This window comes from Phyllostomus discolor, chromosome 13 (genome assembly GCF_004126475.2).
Source record: "Phyllostomus discolor isolate MPI-MPIP mPhyDis1 chromosome 13, mPhyDis1.pri.v3, whole genome shotgun sequence".
NCBI lineage: Eukaryota > Metazoa > Chordata > Mammalia > Chiroptera > Phyllostomidae > Phyllostomus > Phyllostomus discolor.
This window is the reverse complement of record NC_040915.2, coordinates 20,092,873-20,099,834: the sequence shown is the minus strand read 5'-3', so window position 1 is coordinate 20,099,834 and position 6,962 is coordinate 20,092,873.

The window sequence follows — 6,962 nt, the reverse complement described above, 5'->3', positions numbered from 1 at the left end:
TATTATTTTACAGTTCTGGATGTTGGAAGTGTGAAGTGGTTCTTACTGGGCCAGGCTTAGGCGAGGCATTGGCAGGGCTGGGTGCCTTTGGAAAGTCCTAGGGCAGAACGTTACAAGGAGTGTAAGAGGCTTCTTACGCTCCTCGGCTCATGGCCCCCTCTTCCATCTAAAGCCAAGATCATAGCAGCATCTTCAAACCTCTTTCTCCGATCCTGACCTCTGCTTCCAGCTTAGTCAGCACATCTTCTCACTCGGCTCTCCTGCCTCCTGTTTGTGGGACCCCTGGGATCATATCTGGACAACCCCCCAAGTCTCCCCTTCTCAGATTTCTTTGTTACCTAAGCAAAGTCCCTTTAGCAGAATTAAGTAACATGCTTGCAGGTTCTGGGGATGAGGACATACTTGGGGGGCCACATTCTGCCCACCACACCAGATCGTGCACCTCCAAGTTACAGTCTGAAAAGCCCTGGCCTCGGTATTTACATGGTTTTCTTTCCTACTTCCCCCAGGTGCTCATGTATTGTTGAAACATCATCGGTGCCTGCACAATAAACTTGGTTTGCTCATTTGTATGATCCATGCACCTATGTGGTTATGTGTAGTTTAAAATAATCCTGTTTTTTAATGTTAGACCAATGTTGCTTGAGGAGGGAGCTGAGGGCTGGGGCCCTGTGTGTGTCTGGTTCCTGTCCTCCTGGATGTTTTAAGTGGTGAAAGCTATTGTATGTGCTGATGCAGGCGTGAATGTTCAAGGAAATCCACCTTTGCCAGTTACTAACAAATAGGACCTTAGGGAAGTCACCTGACTTCCCACAGGCCACCCTTTCATCACCTGTGAAACAGCAGGTCCACTCCCTACGTCATGGATATGGTCTGAGGACACAGTGAGAGGAAGGATTTCATCTGTAGGGAACTCCTGTATAATTCTGTCGTTATTTCATTATTTGCTGAACCTCGAGGAAGGAAAGGGAACCTCTCAGATTCTTTTCCCTGAGATGGGCTGTCCCTGCATGTGCTGCCCCCCTGTGGCTAAGGTTCTTAATGACCTGTGGCATGGATCGGAAGATGAAGAAAAGTGTGCTGGGCATTTAGATTCCTGAAATCTGCACCTGGGGCCGTCCCTCATCCCTGTGAAGGAAACCACTGGGGCACTGTTTGCAGAAATCTGTATGCATATTAGAGTCGCCTGGAATGGGTCTAAAAGCAAACCTCCAAGGGTTCTGCCTCCAGAGGCAGAGTCACTGGGGCCTCTGTCAGGACAGAGTCACTGTCCTGACTCGCTGGGGCCGAGAGCCATCTAGGCATCTGATGGTAATAAATCTCTCCAAGTGACTAGGATGTGAGCCATTTCCTGACCCAGCAGGCTGTTACAGGCTTGGGATCTATCCTAGGAGTACAGTAAGTGGAACAAAGGAAGGGACAGTGCGTCAGAGCCGTGAACAAATCACAGAAATCACAGAGCAGTACTGGAAGGCTGGAGGGAGCTCCGGCACCCCCCTTCCAAACTTCCAGACAGACTTGGACAAAATCTTCACAGGGGCAAGACCCGGATGGCGTGGGGCCCAAAGCTACACTGCATAAGGAAGAGTGGAAGGCCCAGAAGGCAAGCGGCTGGCTTGCCTCAGGTTGCCCCATGAAATTTATCAACGAAAACACCTAGAAGAGAGACACTTTTCCTTTTGCTTTAAACCAATTTATTTGATCACACAGCCTAATACTATAACAATGAAAACGGCTGAGCACCAGATTCCATCTTTCCTTCTTAGTAAACAGGTTGCAAATCCCATCTTCAAAGGGTTGCCCAGTTGAGGAGTCAGGACAGAAATGCGTGCGGGTGGTTTAGGCTGCATGCTTTTGCCTGGGGTCACCTAAAGGAATCTGCCTGGTTGTCTCTGAGGACACGCGGGCCTGGTTTCACTGGGACGCGCTTCCGGGTAGGCTTTCTGCTCGGAGCCGAGACTGGGTCTCCGTGCCGCTGACAGGCACGTTTTTCGTGCCCTTCCTCCTCGGAATCCTCCCAGCTCTAGAAGATCAGTGATTGCACACACGTGCACATGCACACACACACACACACACACACACTTAAAAGATTTGCATGAGGAAACAAACACCTATAAGCACTTTTAAGTTGAAGTCTATATAATTTTATTCACCAATGTCACCCAAATAAATTCCAGAACTTTAAAAATATTTATAATATGTTAAATACTTAAAAATCTTCACAACCATTTTGTGAAGTAGAACTCTGTGTTATCTTCATTGAATAATAATAATTATTATTATTAATACTTACAAAGGGGGAAATATGTATAACAGTGTACAACTTGAAAATGGCAGAACCAGGATTTGAACTCTGGTCCACTGATCACAAATCTATGCCCAGACTGACCACCAAGAGGTAGAAGCACATCAGAGTGGTGGGTTTCTGTTACCCTATTGGCCAACAGCTAGCTTTGCTTATTCTTTTGCCTGGAGAAAAAGGAAGACAAACCCAGGACTGGGGGGTGCCAGGGTGGGAAAGGGTGTGTCCTTCGGTGTAATCCATCAAACATTCTAGCTGGAAAACCTGCCAAAACACAGAAGTACATAACATAAAAGGACATCATGTCCCTTCCCCACCCCACTTCCCTCCCTCACCTACAGGAGCTCAGGGTGGTGCCTGCTGTGCTCTCTGCTGATCCCTGCTCCCGCCCAGTGCTGGCGGCCTGGAGAGGGCACTCCACGTGTGGGGGGAAGAATCGGGTCGCCATCATCAGGCTGATGGGACCCTTTCCCTCCACAGTCACACTCACAGTCGTGGTTTGGTTCTGTACAAAAATGTGACCATGCTGTACGGACTGCACACACGCTGTTTTAGACTTGGCTTCATGACATGTTATAGACCTTCCCTGGACTCTCTATCCAGCCCTGCTTCCTTCGTTTTCACTGCTGACTAGATGCACCGGCTGTCATGACTCGGCCCCTCCCACACTGCTGAGCGTTTCAGTTCCTGCCCTTCTCACTGTTTGTAGCCCTGCTGCCTGCCCAAGCCTCCTGGTGCCTGGGTGAGAGGAAAGGCCACTGAAGTGGACTCCTCGGGTGGGCAGAAGGGCTCCTCCTGCCGGTCTCTCTCCCTGGGTCAGATGCCTGAAAACCTGGATTTCCCAGAAAGATAAACTGGGCTGAGAGAAATTCCTGTCCCTGGGTGTGGTTGGGGGGAGTCAGCCCTGGGCTTGCACCCTGCAGGCACTTGGGGTGCATGCACACTCTGCCCCCATCCCCACCTCTCCCCAGGGACCTGGCTTTTAGAGCATGAGCTGCTTCGTGTTAGCGCGGTTCCTGGAAGCACGCAGACCCGAGAGGCCTGGGGTTTGAGTTCTAGTACAGGCTTTTCCTCAAAATTGCCTGAAAGTGTTGACAAACATTTTCATCTTCATGACCCTCAGTTTCTTTATCTTTAAAATGGGTTGTGGTGAGAACAAGCCATAGAGGAGCAAACCCATCCTGTTTAGGGACACGTCCCCTCCTAACCTCCCAGGTGGAGGCTTTGGTTGCCTGCTCCTGACCCCGTGTTTGCTGTGGGACCAAGAACAGGAAACTGATGTGTTGGAAGGAATAGTCAGCTCTTGCGGGTGAGGTCAGAGCCAGCAGCGTGGCGACCTCTTCCTGGTTCAGCAGGTCGGCAGCCCCACCTCCTCCTCTGGGGCTGCTGGGCCGGTTCCTCTGCTGACCCTTGGCGAGGCATGAGTCCCCTCCCTTGCTGAGGAAAGTCTGGGGAACACCTGGCCTGTGGCCTGGTCACCCAGACACTGGCTGGGCCTTCCTGACAGGGCGTCAGGCACCAACCAGGGGCAAGGACCATGGCCCTGGAGTCACACTGCCCCGCCTCGAACCCTGACTCCACTGTGTCAGCTGAGGGAGCTGGGGCGGGGCACCAGACTGAGTTTCCTTATCTTTTAAGTAAGTGGGAGAAGGTTAAATGTGGACTTTTCACATGAGCATATAATAAAAACTCAGTAAGCATTTATTATTATAATTTTATTATTAATGTTTGATGAAAAATGGGCAAATAATGAGTGAACCAGAAGTTAAGAGGCTCACGTTTCCGCCCCTGGTTCCATCTGACAACTTTCTACAGCTCCTTCAGGTGGAATGACTTCTCCCTACACTTGTCTCCGATGCCATCATAGCATCTTTGCTAATGGCGTTTCCTCAGTCTGGGGTGCCCTTCCCACTGCCTGTCAAAGTTCCATGTTTCAAGGCCCTAGTCACATGCCACCTCCTCCACGTGGATTTCTTTGCTTTTCCCTTTGGGATATGCTAACACCCTCCTCATATTGCCAATATTGTCTCTGCATACTGATGCTTCCTGGGTTTATGTTTCCAGTAGAGGATGAATAGGTGACATGTTTCCTTGTCTCTCATGGGGTCTGTGTTTGTCTCCTGGGGATGCCCTTACAGAGCACCACAAAGTGGGTGGCTAAAGACAACAGAAATGTATTGTGTCCTAATTCTGGAGGCTGGAAGTCCAACATGATGGTGCGTCTGCATGGCCACACTCCCCTCGACACCAAGGCAGGAGCCTTCCCTGCCTGTCCCCAGCTTTGGAGGGTTCCCAGGCAGCATCTTGGGCTTGCAGCCGCGCCACTCTGATCTCTCTCCCTTCGCTGTCAGATCAGCTTCACCTGAGTGTCTGTATCTCTTCATAAGGTGGTTTAAAAAAAAATAAGGACACAAGTCATATTGGTTTAGGGGCCTGCCTTACTTCAGTATGAACTTATTTTAACTTAATATCATACAACTCTATTTTCAAATAGAGTCCCATTCAGAGGCACTGGGTATTAAGTCTTCAATATATTATTTTGTGGGAGCACAATTCCACCCATAACATGGTCCTCAGTTTTTCTCTTGAATTATAATACCCAAGAACATATCTTATTTTTCCAAGAAGATTGTAAATTTTTCCAGGGAAAACAACCCGATTTTACACCTGCGGGGGCAAACTCGCCGCTCTTGGGCTGAATCTGGCCGGCGGGCACACCTGTCCGCCCTGGAGTATCCGCCCACCACCACCACCGTGCTTGGGAAGATACTCAGAATTAGTTTGAAAATGTGAATGTTGGGTTTCCATGACAAATCCGACTGTCTAGTCACGTGCCAGGGCACAGGGGACATTCTAGCGTGCTCCTCACTGCCTGAGGCCTAGCAGGGGCTTCTCTTGAGAGTGGGCAGTGCCCCCCTTGCCCCACAGACGTACGAGTCTATTGTATTGGTTCTGCTTCCCTGGAGAACCTTCACCAAGACACTCTTCACTGGAAAATATGTCCAATACCTCAGCCGCTGTCACCACGCCCACTGACATCCTCTCGTCCAAGTGATCGTTGCCTCTCTCCTAGACGTTACCACTGCTGCAAACCTGGAATCCCAACTGCAGCCTGAGGTCCAAGGAACAGCCAGGGTGACCCTTTAAAGCCCCAGGTCAATCACGTGACTCCTGCGTTTACTGCTCTCCATTGGCTGCCGTCTCCCCAGAGTAAAAGCTGCAGTCCTACACCACCTGGCCTCCTGCCGCTTTCTCTGACCTCATCTCTGTACGATGTCCTGCCTCCTGGATTCCAATCACACGTGCTTCTCCTCTAACATGCCAGGCATGTTCCAGCCTCAGGCCGCACACGTGTGGCCTTCTAGATGATCTTCATACCTTGCACTGCCTGATCGAGTGCCTCTGTCTGCCCCAGGGCCTTTGGACACACTGCTGTCTCTGTCTGAAAAGCTCTTTGTTCTGCTTGATTCATCTGAGCTACCCAGAGCAGAATGGCACTAGTTTCTTGTATCTGACAAGAAGCAATGGGTCATTCATTTTATATTTGACAAAATATGTCTCTCAGTCCCTTGCTCCAGGGTCTCATCTATGACAGATGAGCTTCCAGTGGTTGGTTTCTTTCATTTACAATTTCTGATCTCCGTTACTGTGCCTGTATAACAATGGTGTGCGGGCAAGTAATGGGGAAATGGTGAGCCTGAGACTTGCCATCCTCTGCAAGTTAGAGACCGTGGTTTCTCTTCTCTGTCTGATTCTCACCTACCTCCCTGAGTTTCAGGTGGCTGCTTTCTGAAGAAACCCTCGCCCTTTTATCTTGGGCCCAAGAAAACATCCTAATTCATACTTAAAATGCTGTGCTTTGGTGAGGAGAAAGGCATGTGACACGTCATGGGAAGTGGACACTTCAAACATCCTGCCTGGTGGTAGGGTGACCGGAGACCCTGTGCCTCCTGCACTCCCTGCCCCCGCCCCCCCAGCCCAGTCCTCCCTCAGTGTGCTCTCGGGAAGAACCTGTCAGCAGAAAAGTGCAGCCACTGGCGGGTCCCGAATCTGACGCTCCTACACGGTAGGGCCTGAGACAAGCTGCACACCCCTGCTCATCGGCTTCCTCCCTTACGAGTAGGGACGACGATGCCAACCCCACGGGGTTTAAGTGAAGTAGGGCACACTGAGCGCCTGCCCCGTAGGAGCTGGGAGCCAGCCTTCAGACATGTGGTGGAGATGCTGTCCCCTGGGTTTGAGCTGGTGTGTGAGGTGGACACTCCAGACCACTCCAGTGAGATTGACCTCCGGCTCAGCCTTCACATTGTCACCCCAGTCCTCCTTCCAGAATCTGACTTGACCTGGCCTCCTCCCTCCCTCAAATGCTCGTGAGAGGGACCCCAGGTCCATCCTCCCGGCAGTCGGGACCCTGCTTTCTCTCGGCCTACATCTCCTCTCTGTTTGGACCACTCACCACTGACCTTTGCTCTTGGCATTAAACAAACACTAAGGGATGAGTGACCCTTGCGTGTGGTTGTTAGATCACCCATGCCCCTGTCTGACCCGGCTGGCGCTCAGCCCTATTTTCTACGTTTCCTTTGGGCGATGTCAGGGGAGGCTTGCTGAGATTCAGCCACACTGAGTCAGTTGCGTTCCCCTGCTCTGCTGACTTTCCAAA